General features: G+C 42.9%; 1 protein-coding gene across 2 annotated transcripts in view; it reads right to left on the bottom strand.

The window, feature by feature from the left end:
• AIG1 (androgen induced 1) overlaps positions 1-15,540 on the bottom strand; it is a 349,171-nt gene that overhangs the window by 90,220 nt on the left and 243,411 nt on the right. The gene's annotated exons all lie outside the window — the stretch shown is intronic.

Genomic DNA, 15,540 nt, shown 5'->3' with positions numbered 1-15,540 from the left:
GAGGTGCTAATGGACTGTGGTCTATTAGTAAGGCTCCGGTGTGGTATGTTATTTTCTCTTTCCTTTTCATCCCAGCAGCCTGTGACCCACCAATTAATTATTTTTTGTTAATGTTGTTGTTGTTGTGTGAATGGGAAGCTAGAAATGACTCATACTGTGCCATAAAATGTAATAGTGATTTTTTAAAACAAAATTATATATTAATGTTCATGTTATTTGAAAGGCAAAGAGAGAGACAGACAGACATGGAGAGATCGTCCATCTGTTGGTTCATGCCTCAAATGCCCACAACAGTCAGGACTGGGCCAGACTGAAGCTAGGAGCCCAGAACTCAAGCTGAGTATCTCACATGGGTGGCAAGGACCTAAGTACTTGAGCTATCATCTGCTGCCTCCCATGATGTGCATTAGAAGGAGGCTGGATCTGAAGTGAAGCAGGGACTCGAATCCCCACACTCTGATATGGGATACAGGTGTCTCAAATACCATCTTAATTGCTGTACCATCTGCCTGCTCTTGTAATAGTGATGACAAGTGATCTACTGTTCACCTTTTCTATGATCACTTCACAATTAGTATTTGAAGTCTTTAAAAAGTTCATGGAAAATCCATATTATCAAAGAGCTATGCATTTATTTCATTTTTTTGCACCAGAATGTCTTAATTTCACCTTTTCCACAAACTTTTTGAAGTGCCCTTGTATTTGTAGTTTTTGAGGACTAACACTTTTACTGACTGTTCTTAGACAAAGGATTACAATATGCATGTGCAGACGTATGATGGCGGAAAGACTGGAGTGAGCTACTCCAAGAGGCTGGGTCAAGGAAGGACTCCAAGAGTAAGCACTGGCAAGCTTCAGGATCTAGAGCTTTCACTGCAGTATAATTACTGAATGACTGAGTAAATCATTGGCACATAGTGGAGCTCAATTTCCAACCTCCAAGCCTCCTTACAGGTCAGGCTGACTCCAAGTCAAACCCCCAGGAAAAACAAAAACACTAATATCTTAGGAGTTTCAAGAGTTTTACAAGTCCCATGCCAGTAAACAGGGACAAAGACTGCACAGATATTTTATTAAACAACTCCAAACCTATTAGAGACAGTACTTAAATTTGACAACTCTAGCAATTCTATATTATCAATCTAGAATTCCCACCAACCCTTGATTACCTACTTCACTAATTCAGTGACTTTGAACACTCAAATTTGTATAATGCCTTCCTGAGTTTTGCAGTCTTTCCAGTGAATTGTTAAACACTAATGGGATAATGGGAACCCCTCAGATTTGAGGCAAGTTGGTGTGGAGTGAGGAAAATCTTGTTGTGTGCCATGTCTTTAACTTGTGACAGCTATGTAAAATCCAGGTGGTTAGTGCTGGAACTGAATTTCAGTACACCAGGTGGGACTGACACTGAGTGAATAAGGGTGAGTAAAGGCAACCATTAATTAAAAAAAGACACCCCCTTGGGACATTCGGACACCCCATATTGGAGTGCATGGATTCATGTCTAGACTCCATCTCTCTCTCTCTCTCTCTCTCTCTCTCTTTTTAAAGATTTATTTATTTGAAAGATACATGTGCACACACACACAGGGTGGGGCAGCGGAGCTCTTCCATCTGCTGGTTAACTCCTCAAATGGCTATAACGGATGGCAGCTGCCAGGTCAGGCTGATGCCAGGAGCCAGAAACTCCATCCCAGTCTCCCATGTGGGTGTCAGGGGCTCAAGTATTTGGAATCATCATCTGCTGCTATCCCAGGCACATTTTCAGGGAGCTGGATCAGAAGTGTAGCAGCTGGGACCCAAACTGGGGTTCTGACATAGGGTGCTGGCACTACAATCAGCAGTGTAACCTGCTGTAGCATAACACCAGCCCTTCAATTGCACTTCTGATTCCAGCTTCCTGCTAATGTACACCCTGGGAGGCAGCAGGTGGGGTCTCAAGCACTTGGGTCCTACCTACCCAAGTGGGAGACCTAGACTGAGTTCCTGACTTCTAGCTCTGATCTGGCTTTGTCATGGCTGTTATTGGCATTTGGGAAGTGAATTAGCAGATGGAAGATTTTGCCTCAATTCTGCCTGTCTTTCAAAAAAATGAAAGTAAACTAATTAAATAAAAGACATCACACAGTAGAGCTGTGTTTTTAAGTGTGGCTAGGGGTTGATAAAAAGAAAAAGGAAAGGAAAGAGTTCAATCACAAGGCAGGGAAGAAAAAAAAAGTGTGGAAAGGCACAGAACAGTGCAGCAAGGGGAAGAGCAGGAGGAGCTGAGTTTGGGTGGGTGAGGTGGGTGTAAGCCAAATCATGGCAGCTCTGTGGGGGATTGTAGCTTTTATCTGGATATCATCCCGTAGGCAGCAGTGATTCCTCCACAGCCTTAAACTTCTCCATGGGGGCTGAAGGCACACAGAAAACCAAATCTGGATATTCATGGTAGAAAGATCAAGGCTGCAGGTACGATGTTGTGGGAGAGGAGGGACTTCTCTGTCAAGATGCTCAGGTACCTCACTGTCTTGCTTTTGCCTTGCTGATCTTTGATCAAGAAAGGGGCTCCTTTCCTCCATGACTCTTCTAGGCCTTGACCTCAGCCTCCCTGCTCTCACCTGCCCTTCTGCACCTCCCACTTTTTATTCTTTTCTTAGTCATCATGACACCGAAAACCACATAAGGAAAAGCACAAAAACAAGGCTAATCTGTAACTTTGAAGTATCTACGGGACACCTGTAGCTGTGGCTTTTTCACCCCTGTGTTGAGTTGTTTGCCCCATTATGAGTTGATGTGCATAACATGAAACCCACTGTAATACAAAGAGCAACCATTTACTGAGTTCCAATATATGCTGAGTTTATACTAGGTATTTACCACCATTTTCATATTCAATTCTTATGGTAATCTTAATGCAATAGCTACTTTTGCTTTTATTTTACACATGAGGAAATGGAGGAACACAGATTAGCTTGTCAAAGCTACTGTAGAACTTGGGAATGGTATACATAGCTCTAGACTAAAGATCTATCCTACTCCAAAAGTTGTACTTTACAGAGACTCACTGCATCCCATACTCATTTTCTCATTCATTCATTCACTCATTCACTCTTTCTATCAATGGATATTTGTTATACTCCTACTAGATGCCAAGCACAATTCCAGGTATTTCAAAATATATCTCAGAACAGAGCAAAGACCTTTGCTCTTTAAATATTGCTGTTCTTGGGAATGCATTTCAATTAGGCTACTTCTAATTTGTAGTCTTTCACCTTGGAAATGTCATAATTCATTAAGGTTGCATGTTTGAGGTCCCCTTGAGATATATACTATCATCATCAATTCCATATTATGGAAACTGAAGCACAGAGAAGCCAAGAAAGTTTTCCAGTTTATCCAACTGGAAGCTGCTGGATTTGTGCTTAGACCTGGCAGTTTCTGAGTCCACCATTTTGGTATTGGTGTTCTGTTGCCTGTGGAGCACTGGGAAGCATTGGTCAGTGGAAGACCTTGTGTTAGGAAAGGATAATTCTCTGTCTTATGGCTCTGACAAAAGAAACACGGAACCTTCTCTCATCTCCTTAACATTCAATGTGGTAAGATTCCAGGGCTGAGGGCTGACTGGGCTCTATGTTGAAATGACAGCTCAGTCTTAATACTCATGTTGGTAGGTCAATTCCATATACCCTCAGGGCCTCAGGCAGATAGAGGGGAAGAGGTGAGAGTAACGCTAAATCACTGTCACACAGAGAAATTCTTTCTGTGACTTGTGCTAATTTTCTTGTTGTTTGTATACTCTATTTGCCTTAAAAAAGTTTTGAAAGCAGTTTGGGGATAAGGAGAAGGGGGAGGGAGGGAAAGGCAGCAAGAGATCTTGCAGAGGTGTTAGGAAGGAAAGGGGGACATCCAATTGTTTTTGTGACCATTAGAATTTAAGCCACTGGATTTTTTTCTTAAAGTCACAAGAAAATGACAAGCTCAAGGATTAACTATAGAAAAATGAGTCTTTGTCAAGATCACTCAGAAACTTAAAAACAAACATAAAAATTAAGGAACCAAAATTTTTAACTTCATTCACCTATTTCATCTGAATTTATTTTCTTTCTAGAATCCATGCATCCATCTATACCAACATCCTTTGATGTCAGGGTACAGCTCTAAAATCTACAATTCTGATCATTTGGTGCCTTAGGCTAGCTACTGTTCATGTTCTACTGAATGAACTCAATTGAGCCATGCCTATGTTCAGGTTCTTCTCTTTGACAGGAATCCTTTGATATTTGGGATTTTTTTCCCTTTGGCTTGTAGTAGAGTCATTTTCTGCCCACCAAAGAATCATTCATGTTTCTCTGCACCTCTGCAGTTGGGTAGGGCTGCAGGGTCCCTTAGTTCTGTCCAGTGGGCTTGTTTCTAACAAGAGTGATGTGGGCACGTTGGGCCAATGTGTTTCAAAGCTGCATTTCCCATTCTCTGTTCCCTGCCAGTGACCTGAGAGCCACATGTTGAAATATGTAGCCACAAGACAGGATCCCTGAGTTACAACCTGGAAGGGAGCCACCCTAGAGAGTCAGTGGATGGCAGCAGACTTTGCATGAATGAGAAATAAATTGCTTAATCCATGAGAAATTCAGGGCTAATCTGCTACCTTGAAATAAACTGGCCTATCCTGACTAGTACATTGTTCCATATGTCAGCTTTGTCCTAGAAATGATTTGTGCTCTCACTACAAACCTGCATGATGGTACTCAATGACTAAATATGCTCAATTATCATGTATGTGTCATACCATTGAGTTAACATGATGGAAGGTGACCCTGGAGCACTGGGAGCACTTTAGAAAGAAGGAACAGACCCGTTTAACCAAAGTGGGCTCATGTTCTGTTGAAGCAATGAAGGACTTTCCTTTAAGCAAATTCTCTTTTTCCATCACTTTTATTATGAAAAATCCTCTTCAATTTAAGATGAATATAAGTTCCTGAATGCAATACATAAGGGAATTAAAAAATACATTCATTTTTGAGGGACAGACATTACAATTTTCTTTTTTCTTTTTTTTTTTTTTTTGGACAGGCAGAGTTAGACAGTGAGAGAAAGAGAGAGAGAGAGAGAGAGAGAGAGAGGTCTTCCTTTTCCATTGGTTCACCCCTCAAGTGGCTGCTATGGTCAGCGCTGTGCTGATCCAAAGCCAGGAGCCAGGTGCTTCCTGCTGGTCTCCCATGCAGGTGCAGGGCCCAAGCACTTGGGTCATTCTCCACTGCCTTCCCAGGCCACAGCAGAGAGCTGGACTGAAAGAGGAGCAACCGGGACAGAATCCAGAGCCCCAACCGGGACTAGAACCCGGGGAGTGCTGGCGCCACAGGCGGAGGATTAGCCTAGTGAGCCGCAGCACCAGCCGACATTACAATTTTCAGGCACAGAAAGGAAGGTAACAATTTTGTCCCAAATCAAACTGACATGAGAATAAGTCACTAAACTCAAAATGCATATTCACAAACTATGCAAAGGCATTAATGTTTTGAAATGAAAATAGTAACACATTTCCATTGACTTTTATAACTTCATCACAGTTCTCCATCAGATAGCAAATTTCAATGATCCTAAAAATGCTTCTTCATTGAGTCTTCAAACACAATGATTTCAAATTGTTTTAATTTACCCTTGTTTATGATAAAATAAATGTTATTCTGATTGATTGGCAAATGTCTCCTAGCAGCAATAAGAGCAATCATGTTTGACATGGAGACATTATAAAATCTATAACCCAAACCTTTAAGCCTGATTTGAAATGTCAAATTTGACTTACGAGAACCAGTTATAATCCTGCTTCATGCAAAAAGCATTAGGTTAATGCTGGAGCAAAGTACTGCTGCCAAGCATGCACTGGCATAATTAATCAGGGCTATTTCAGAAATGAATGCTCTCCAAGAGGTTATTGATTTGCTGTCATGACATGTTGTTCTTATAGGCTGCGAGGGTGCTCTGGAGCAGGGATGCACTGGCATGTATTTTTCAGTGACTAAGCCTTGATCTGTCCTCCTGGATTCCTGCCATCCTTGCACTGACATCTGCAAACACTCACATTTGACAGCCTCATGCCTGAGTGTGGTGGCTTCCAAGTCGATTAGGATTAGTTCAGAGCTAGTTTTGGACTAGTCTGAGTGTAATCGAAAGCAGAGAGCCATGAGTCTCCAGAGAGTGACATGCACCCTGCCAATGGCATCATTTTAGCGGAGAATTTGCATGTTCATACGCATCCCCGTGCAAATACACACACGAGCACAGCTCCATGAAAATACAGACATGCAAATGTGCATGAGTACACACACGCATTTGTGCACACAGAAATGTATGCACACGCAAGCATCCTTAAGAAAAGGGGAAGATGCAGTTTTCAACTTCAGTGTCATGTCTATCACCTATTGAATGAAATTGAAGCTCTTAGACAAGTGCTACTTTAAACACATAGCGAGCAGCCATACTATAGTTCTTTCTCACAAAGATTTTGTGACTTTAAAGTAATACCGTCAGAAGGACAGTAAAGCACAAAGTAGTCAAATGTTCTCCCAAAGATCACAGGAAAAATTTAAGGCAGAAAGAGACAATTTAGCTAAAAACTTATTCTCTATAGCCTTTGACTTTGTAAACATAAATGACATACTTTCAACACAAAACAATGTTGATGATTACCTACGTGTGGCTGGGCAGATTTTAGGCAACAGGTGGAGAAAGACCTACAGGAAATGAACAAGGTCTCTCTCTTTGGGTACAGTACATCGAATCCCTACGTCCTTTCCATTTCCTTATTTAAGTTGCATTTCCCTGCATATCCCGTGCCTTGCTTAGGCTGCCCTCGTTACTGTGTATGCCATGCTGAGCCCAGATAAATGGAGATTGTGGTGATCACCCAGGTTCTGTTTGATGTGGAGGGGGTAGAAGAGGATGGGGCCAAGAACTCATGCCCCCTAAGCTGGCTATGGAACGAGGCAAACTACAGCTCTTCCCAGGCTCCCTCAGCTCAGCAGTCTGCTGCAGCAATGGATAGCAGGGGTCTTGCTCAAGGCCTAGGAATTTCTGTCTTCATCCTTGATGACACATTTTTAAAAAAACTTTTATTTAATAAATATAAATTTCCAAGGCACAGCTTTTGGGTTACAGTGGCTTCCCCCCTGAGCCCCATAACTTCCCTCCCACCCACAACCTTCCCATCTCCCGCTTCCTCTCCCATTCCATTCACATCAAGATTCATTTTCAACTATCCTTATATACAGAAGATCTATTTAGTATATGTTAAGTAAAGATTTCAACAGTTTGCACCCACACAGAAACACAAAGTGTAAAATACTGTTTCAGTACTGGTTATAGCATTACTTCACATTGGACAACACATTAAGGACAGATCCCACATGAGAAGTAAGTACACAGTGACTCCTGTTGTTGACTTAACAATTGACACTCTTGTCTATGGTGTCAGCAATCACCCTAGGCTCTTGTCATGAGTTGCTAAGGCTAGGAAGCCTTTTGAGTTTGCCAACTCCAATCTTATATAGACAAGGATGACACATTTTTATATACAATCTTTACATCTGCCTTTCTTTCCTCCTCCCCTAACTGTGTAAACTCTCAGCTTAAATCTAACATTTATATAGAAAATTGCACAAATGTATGTCCAGAAAATCAATATATGTCCACAAAGTGAATTCATTCCCATAATCAGCACCAGGATCAAGAAACAGCCTCACAGGGGGACAGGACTGTGGTGTAGTGGGGAAAGTCGCTGCCTGCTGCAGTGCTGACAACCCAAATGGGCGCTGTTCAAGTCCTGGCTGTTCCATGCCCAATCCAGCTCTCTGCTATGGCTTGGGAAAGCAGTAGAAGTTGGTCCAAGTCCTTGGGTCCATGTACCCACGTGGGAGATCTGGAAGAAGCTCCTGACTCCTGGCTTTGAATTGGCTCAGCTCTGGCCATTGTGGCCATTTGGGGAGTGAACCTGCAGATGGAAGATCTCTCTCTCTCTCTCTGCTTTTGCCTCTCTGTAACTCTGCCTTTCTAACAAATAATCATTTCTTTTTTTAAGATTCCTTTATTTATTTGAAAGTCAGAGTTACACAGAGGGAGGTGAGGTGGGGTGGGGGGTGTCTTCCATCTGCTGGTTTACTTCCCAGAGGCCGCAATGGCAACGGCCGGAACTGCGCCTATCCAAAGCCAGGAGCTAGGAGCTTCTTCTGGGTTTCCCACATGGGTACAGGGGCCCAAGGACTTGGGCCATCTTCTACTGCTTTTCCAGGCCATAGCAGAAAGCTGGATCGGAAGTGGAGCAGCCGGGACTCGAACTGGAGCCCATATGGGATGCCGGCACTGCAGGCAGCAGCCTCACCCGCTGCAGCACAGCACTGGCCCCAAATAAACATGTCTTTTTAACAAAGCAGCCTCACAAGTCCTTAGAATAGCTCCCTTACGCCCCTCCTCATCACAAATAATCCCCCCCAAGGTAACCACTATTGAAACTTCAAACACCATCCATCCGTTTCGTCTTATTTTAACATTTACATAATTGAAATCATACAGTGTACTTTTTTTAAATATCTGGCTGCTTTTGCTCCATATTTTACTTGTGAGGCTCATCTGCACTGGGGTGTTCAGTCACACTGTCATTCTTCTTGCTGTGGTGAACTCCATGGCTTGACTATGATGCAGTATATTCATCCAGTCTACTGTTGATAGCTGAGCATCTTCCCAGATGGTGAAGTTTGAGCGCTGCTGTGCCCGTCCTTGGGCATTCTTCTCACGGTGAACACACCTGCACTTTTCTTGGGCAAGCACTGAGAAGAGAAATTGCTGGCTCATGGGACATGGTCCTGGATATTCAGCTTTAGTAGGTAATATCAAAGAGCTTTTCTGAGTCCTTGTAACCACGTTATCCTCCCATCAGCAGGTCTGAGAGTCACTTGTTCCATACCCTTGTCAGCGGTTGACACCGATGCCTCTTTTATTTCAGTTGTTCTCATCCTTACCCTTTAAACTGCAGAGCCATATTTCTAACTTACACAGCTTTTGACCCAGGCTACCCAGAATGCCACACTGTTGCAGGTCAGGCTCTGTGTGAGGCAGACTCTGGGATGGAATACAGCACGCACACACTTATTAGGGAGCGTTCTGCGGGTCAACAGCCAACTAGTTGTCGGGGTCAGGGTAGGGAGAAGGAGGTTTGATCCACCCAGGGCAGAAGTGGGCCTGCAATGCAGCCTTCAGCAGGGTCTGAGCCAACCCCATCAGGCACTGTGAGGCTGGGATTGCCTTTCATAGTTGCCCCCAAGTTGGCCAGGCCTTTTACGTCCCAATGTGGAGCAGTTATGGCAGGGGTGGGGAATGTCTGGCCCTGGGGCTGTGGAAGGCTCTGCCAAGGCAACCACAGGTAGGACTCGAAATTCAATAGGTCTGTAGCAGGCTAATTTTAAAGTTGATAATGGTGTTATAAATATCCAAATGGCCCTTGACAGAAAAAAAAAAAAGTTTTCCATCTTTATTATGGGGCGTGGGCTGTAGCAAGGAAGGGGCTTGCCTTCAGTGAGGCAGCTCTTCTTTGAGGGAGCTCCTGGGGATGAGAATGGAGGGAGGCGGGGCTTCGAGCTGGCAGCACTCCCAGCTGCTGGGGAAGCTCTTTGGTCACCAAAGGGGTCCTGCATGCAGCGCATAGCATCTAGCAGACAAGGTTAACACTGCCCCCAAGAATACGGCCTGTTTGAAGCTCAGAGATGGAACACCCACAGCGAACAGATTCTGACAGCTCACAATCACACTGCAGGGCTATGAATTCTCTGGCATAGGCATTTACGGGCATTTAGTGCTTCGAAGAGACAAGAAAGGTTAGTGCATGGTAAAATTCCTCACCACCACCTAGTGTGGGTGCTATAAACTCGGCTACTGTAATTTTATAGATGTTCACGCATGTCTAATAAGCTTCCTTGACAAGTAGCTGGGGTTTCTGATTAACCAGGCCAGACGTGGAGCTGGCATTTCATGTTCTTTCAAATTTGTGATTAGTCTGTAGCTATTCAGCACTGCATTCAGCTGGATAAGGCACATGCTAGACCATCTATTTGTGGTCACTGTGGATTTGAGGATCAAGGAACAATGCTAGTACTACTGGCAACATCAAGTGCATTTGAGAGGGCTGGCTGGCAGGGTGAGGGGGTAGAAATCTGCTTTGGATTCCATATCCAGATCACACAATCAACCCTTGGTTTTACTTCTCTTATGGCCTTCTATTCTGTTGTTGCCACCATAAGGCCAATATTCTAGATAATTTTATTTCCCAAATTATATGTAGCAAGTTATAAACTTCTCCATTTAATACAATTAATATATGTATATGTATGTATGTATGTGTGTGTATATATATACATACGTGTATATATATATATATATATACATACATACATACATATATGCCAGCTTCTGATAAGTATGAGATCAACAGTATTCTGACACTGTGCTCAAAGAGTTCAGCCAAATCAAAGATTCTGTGCATTTTCATTAGCCCCCACAGCCTGATTGTATGTGTGTGTTTAAATCTTAAACAGAGTTTATGGATCCTTCCCCATTTCTGCTACTGTTGATCACTAGTCAGGTCTCCATTCTGCAACTACCTTAGATAAAGAGAAAAACTCCAACGTATACAGCGAAGAATAGAATTCATGTCTCCTCACCAGAAGCCTTCCTCACTAGTGGAGAATGGACCTCCAAGGACCGTTCATCAGTTCCTGTCCTCAGGTCCACCCCTCACCCCAGCCAACACATCTCCCTGGCCCCAGATCCTCCTGCTTGGACAGTCATGAATCCAAGACAGCTGGGAGCCACTGAAGGAGAGGGCAGAAGTCATCCAGGGCAAACTCATGCATGGAGAATCCTTTCAGCTTTAGAATCAGAAAGGATGGAGGGAAAAGGTGGGGGAAGGACTGTTCAAAAGTTATAAAACAATGAATATTATGGGTTTTCAAAATCACACATAATGGTATTTTCTGGAATAAAGTTAGTTGAGGATCACATACAAACTGTGTACTGTGCAATACAATGATAGGCAGTTTATGGGTTATAAAGCAGGACAGAAGTATAAACCATCTGAACAAACACTTTGATAAATGTATGAATACAGATATGCAATGAATAAGGAATGCTGAAGGAAAGCAAGGGTGCACTGAGAATATTGGGTGTTCTTACAGTAAAAGGAAGACCACAAAGCCCTTCTCTAAACATGGCCTTGGAGGACCCTTTCCTCTGGACTGAACCCACCCTGGCTCTGACCCTCAGTGGCTGCTGTTTCAGTCTCAGGGCAGCAACATAGCTTCCAGCATTTCAACAAAGAATCCTTGAGTAGGAGATGTTTTACAAACATAGGTGAGTAACAGGAAAGGGAAGGGAAGAAGAGAAAGGCAGGACATTGAGAAAGGCTGGGTCACTTTTCTGATTCAAGTACAAGTTGTTTGAGGTGGGGTTCTTTTGGCTCTGCTTAGGTTGGCTCTTGATCATATTATTGTCCTTGATTAATTTTTCCTATTGTATTGGGGTATAATTTGCAACTAGAAATTCTATGTATTTAAGTTGTACAAGTTGATGCTTTGCTACATGCATCTACTATGAAATGATCACTACAATCAAGCTGTGTGTGTGTGTGTGCGTGCGTGCGTGTGTGTGAAGAGCACTTAAGACCAACCTTCTTAGCCAATTTCAAGTATATAACCCAGAACCTTTCATTCATTCTTGATTGCTCATCTCAAGTGATTTACTACCTGCAGTGGATAGGTCGTCGTCTTACCCTTACTTCCTTTCAATTCATCACCTATAGAACACTAAGCAGGATTCTAAATCAGACTTAAGAAGATAAATGTCGCTCAATGATATTTGGATGTCCCAGGCATGGTAAGGCCTAAAGATTAAGCAGGGGGAAATGTTCATTGACTTCACAGGCTCATGTGGATGGCAGAAAGTTGCAGGCACACAAGATTTTCAGGTTGTAGGTGTTGGATTCATTTTTGTGGAATGAGGGAGTGAGTGACGATTCTGCAGCAGCATCCTGGATGCCAAAGACAAGGCCACGTTACTTTCTGTCTCTTTAAGTTTGCAGGTAGGATGAGGGGGTGCTTGGTTCTTTCTAGCAGGGGCTCTCTTAGAAATCCTTCTCCTACAAGTGAGGTATATTGTGTTTGATTCTTGCCAAACTTAAATTGCATCCATGCTAAAGAGGAAAGAGGCTTTAGCACATTCCTTTGGGGAATGGAAACAATTTATTTTGTTTGTTTCTAATGGACAGGGTTAGCTCCAAAATCTCACTGTGAGGTCTGAGAATCTGGGTTGAGGATGGCCAGGCAGCCAGAGAGAGGAGGAGGGAGGAAGGAGGGAGAGAATTAGAGAGGGACACCCAGACCTTATCAGCTGAGTGTGACAGCAGGAGCAACCTGTGATGAAGGCAAGGCATAAAACACAGTTCCTGGGCTTGCAGCAGGAGCACACATTTAGCCCAACAGTCCATGAATAGAAGTGCTTCTCTGATTTTTTTTTTTATTGTCTAAAACAGAAATGCCTGTCTGTTTTAAAATTGAAACCTGCCCTCTAACTACAGTATCTTTGGTAGTGGGGTAGGGGTGCCTTTGTTTGTTTTGCTTTCTCTCTTTGCCATTCAGAAAATGAAACTGTCAGGCTCTGGCTCAGTTTCCTTTGGAGCAAGAAAGGGGACAGGCATCAACGCAAATGACCTGGACCATGGCGAGTAATGAGATTGGGGAAAGGTTCTCAGGTTTCCCAACATGAACTGTGTGATGAGAAACATCAGCACAGTTTCTCCTCTGCTGTCTCTCTTGAAAGCTTATTTGATACTATAAATTATTTCCAAAGGACGGGCTTGTTCTCTGAACGAGAGAGGAGCACTGTCACCATGAAGCTGCAGGCGTCAGGACACAGCCTCAAGGTTAACATGGGTGGCATAAATAAAAAAGAAAACGTATTCTCCTGAGTTCCCCAGCCTGTGGGAAGACTGCCGTGTGTTCAGTGATATATGGTCTCTTTTTACTGTCAGCACAGAGCAGTATGCTTTGGGTCTTTGAGATATTATTTGATTGCTTTATAGAAACCAATCAATAACACACAGGTAAAGTTTTCTGCAGGGCACATAAATCCTAGCACGGGGAGACCAGCTGTTGTGAGATTCTGGATTACTGCCAGTTTCCACCGGGGGAGTCTCAAGGAAATGATGCTGGATCTGGGGCTTTGTTTGGATTTCAATGGAACATAATCGGGTGACATCTGGTCCCCCACCTTGTGCTGGCTTGGCCACATTTCATCCGCCATGGCTCTGGGCACCTCCTGCAGGGCTTCCTGTGAGTGCCAAGTACCAGCGCCCTGCCCGTCACCAGCTGCCAATCAGTTTTTCACAGTAGGGGACAGAAAGAGAACTGGGGGCCTTGAGGATGCCTGCTGAGAATGGCTCATGAAAATGATCTTAAAATGCAATTTGGGTCCCACGGCCCCACAAGTTACTGGACAGCAGACAAAGGAGAATTACAAAAATAACTTTGAGGGGAGGAGAAGCGAGCAGGAGGGAATAAGGACAAGCACTGGAAATTAGCAGTGTGGTGCACAGGATAATGGAAAGGTGAAGATGGGTGAGACACTCATGAACAAAGGCTAACAAGGAGTAAATACATGGTAATACATGCACTCACACTAATGAGGAGTTGCAATCAAGTAAAAACCCATTTTCACACACTAAATTAGCAAAATTCACTTTTCAAATGATAAAAAGTGAAAAGCATGTATTTGTGAACACCAGACAAAGAGTTTATTGCAAGCACTGCTTTGAAAGCAAACTGACCCTATTGTCCAGGGCTCTAAAATCTGTTCTAAGGGCTATAATTCCATTTCTGGGAATCTATACTAAAGAAATAATAAGCAGCTTAAATATAAGAAATAAATACAAGATAATACACATCCTTCCTCAGCTGAGTAAACAAAGATATTTTCCCTTATGCTAGCTACAGCAGCAAAATAATTAAAACTCATCTTAATTATTTGCAATCAGAGAATGGTTTTTAAACTGACATATAGTCACTCAATAGAATATTACAGAGTCATTACAATATTATAAAATATACTGATATTACCATTTTAGACATCAAAGAACATAAATACTTACATTATCATATTTATTTTTATAACTCTTACTTGTAAAACAGTCTAAAAAATACATTATGTCAACAGTGAATTCCTTTGTCCAAAGGACTGTGAATGAGCTTTTTTGTTTCAAATCATTACATTTTTTTGAAAACTTTTTGTAGTCATATTACTACCTACAAATTCACAAAATTTAAAAGACTACATTCAATAAAATGTGGCATGTGTATAAGAAAATATTACAAAGAACTTTTTAAAATCCTTTATTTATTTGAAAGGCAGAGTTACAAAGAAGGAGAGAGAGAGAGAGAGAGAGAGAGAGAGAGAGAGAGAGAGAGAGAGAGAGAGAACCGATCTTCCATCTGCTGATTCACTCCCTAAATCTCTCCAACAGCTGGGGGTGGGTCAGGCTGAAGCCAGGAGCTAGGAGCTTCATCCAGGTCGCCCACATGCATGGCAGGGGCCCAGGCTGTTGGGCATCTTCCGCTGCTTTCCCAGGCCATTAGGGAACTGGATCAGAAGTGGAGCAGCTGAGACTTGAATGGCACTCATAATGGATGCCAGTGTCACAGGTGGTGGCTTAACCCACTGTGCCACATGCCAGCACCCAGAATAAACCATTTTTAAGAAAACACAGAACGAGGCTTATAACTTCAGGAGATGAGGAGGATAAAGGGCAAACGGGCAAGTTCAAGATATAAAACAGGGTGAGGAGAGAGACACTGAAGTGATCAAAAGGAATAAAACCCAGCAAAGTATCAAGGAATAGGAAATAAAATGTGAAAGCTATTCAAATAAAATAAAAGAGGTGAATATGAATATCAGATGACTTGTGTTTGCCACAGAACCATTGAAAAATGCCTGGTAACCACAGATAATACTGGAGTAAGGACACCTGAATTACAAGAAGTCAGAGGTGAGCCTTTGATGCAGAGGGCAAGATGTCCAATGGGATGCCCACATCCCGTATCAAAGTGCTTCTTTAAGCCCTGGCTCTGTTTCAGATTCCAGCTTCCTGCTGATGTGTACCCTAGGAGGTTAGGTCACTGTTACCCATGTGGGAAACCTGGGTTGAGTTCCTGGCTCCAGATTTGGGCATCGAACCAGTGGTTTGGGAGATCTCTGTCTCTCTGCCTTTCAAACTAAGTTTCTAAAAACGTCAAAGACAATCGGACTGACTGAAAGTGATATGCTAATCTGATCTCCGCCATATGCAGTCATGGCCAAGAGAATCATTCTAAGTTTTCCATTTGATCTGCTGAGACCTAAGTGTCTGCCATGGTTTGAAGATGGTATGGCCCCCAAACTCATGAAGGACTTTAAGCCAAAAGTCGTAAGTTAATGGTATGAAGAAAGTAGAGACTTAGCTTAATGATGGTGATTAGGAGGAGT

Source organism: Lepus europaeus, chromosome 3 (assembly GCF_033115175.1).
Source record: "Lepus europaeus isolate LE1 chromosome 3, mLepTim1.pri, whole genome shotgun sequence".
In the NCBI taxonomy this organism is placed as follows: domain Eukaryota; kingdom Metazoa; phylum Chordata; class Mammalia; order Lagomorpha; family Leporidae; genus Lepus; species Lepus europaeus.
The sequence above is the reverse complement of the archived record's forward strand: the minus strand, read 5'-3'. Positions and strand labels throughout refer to the sequence as shown.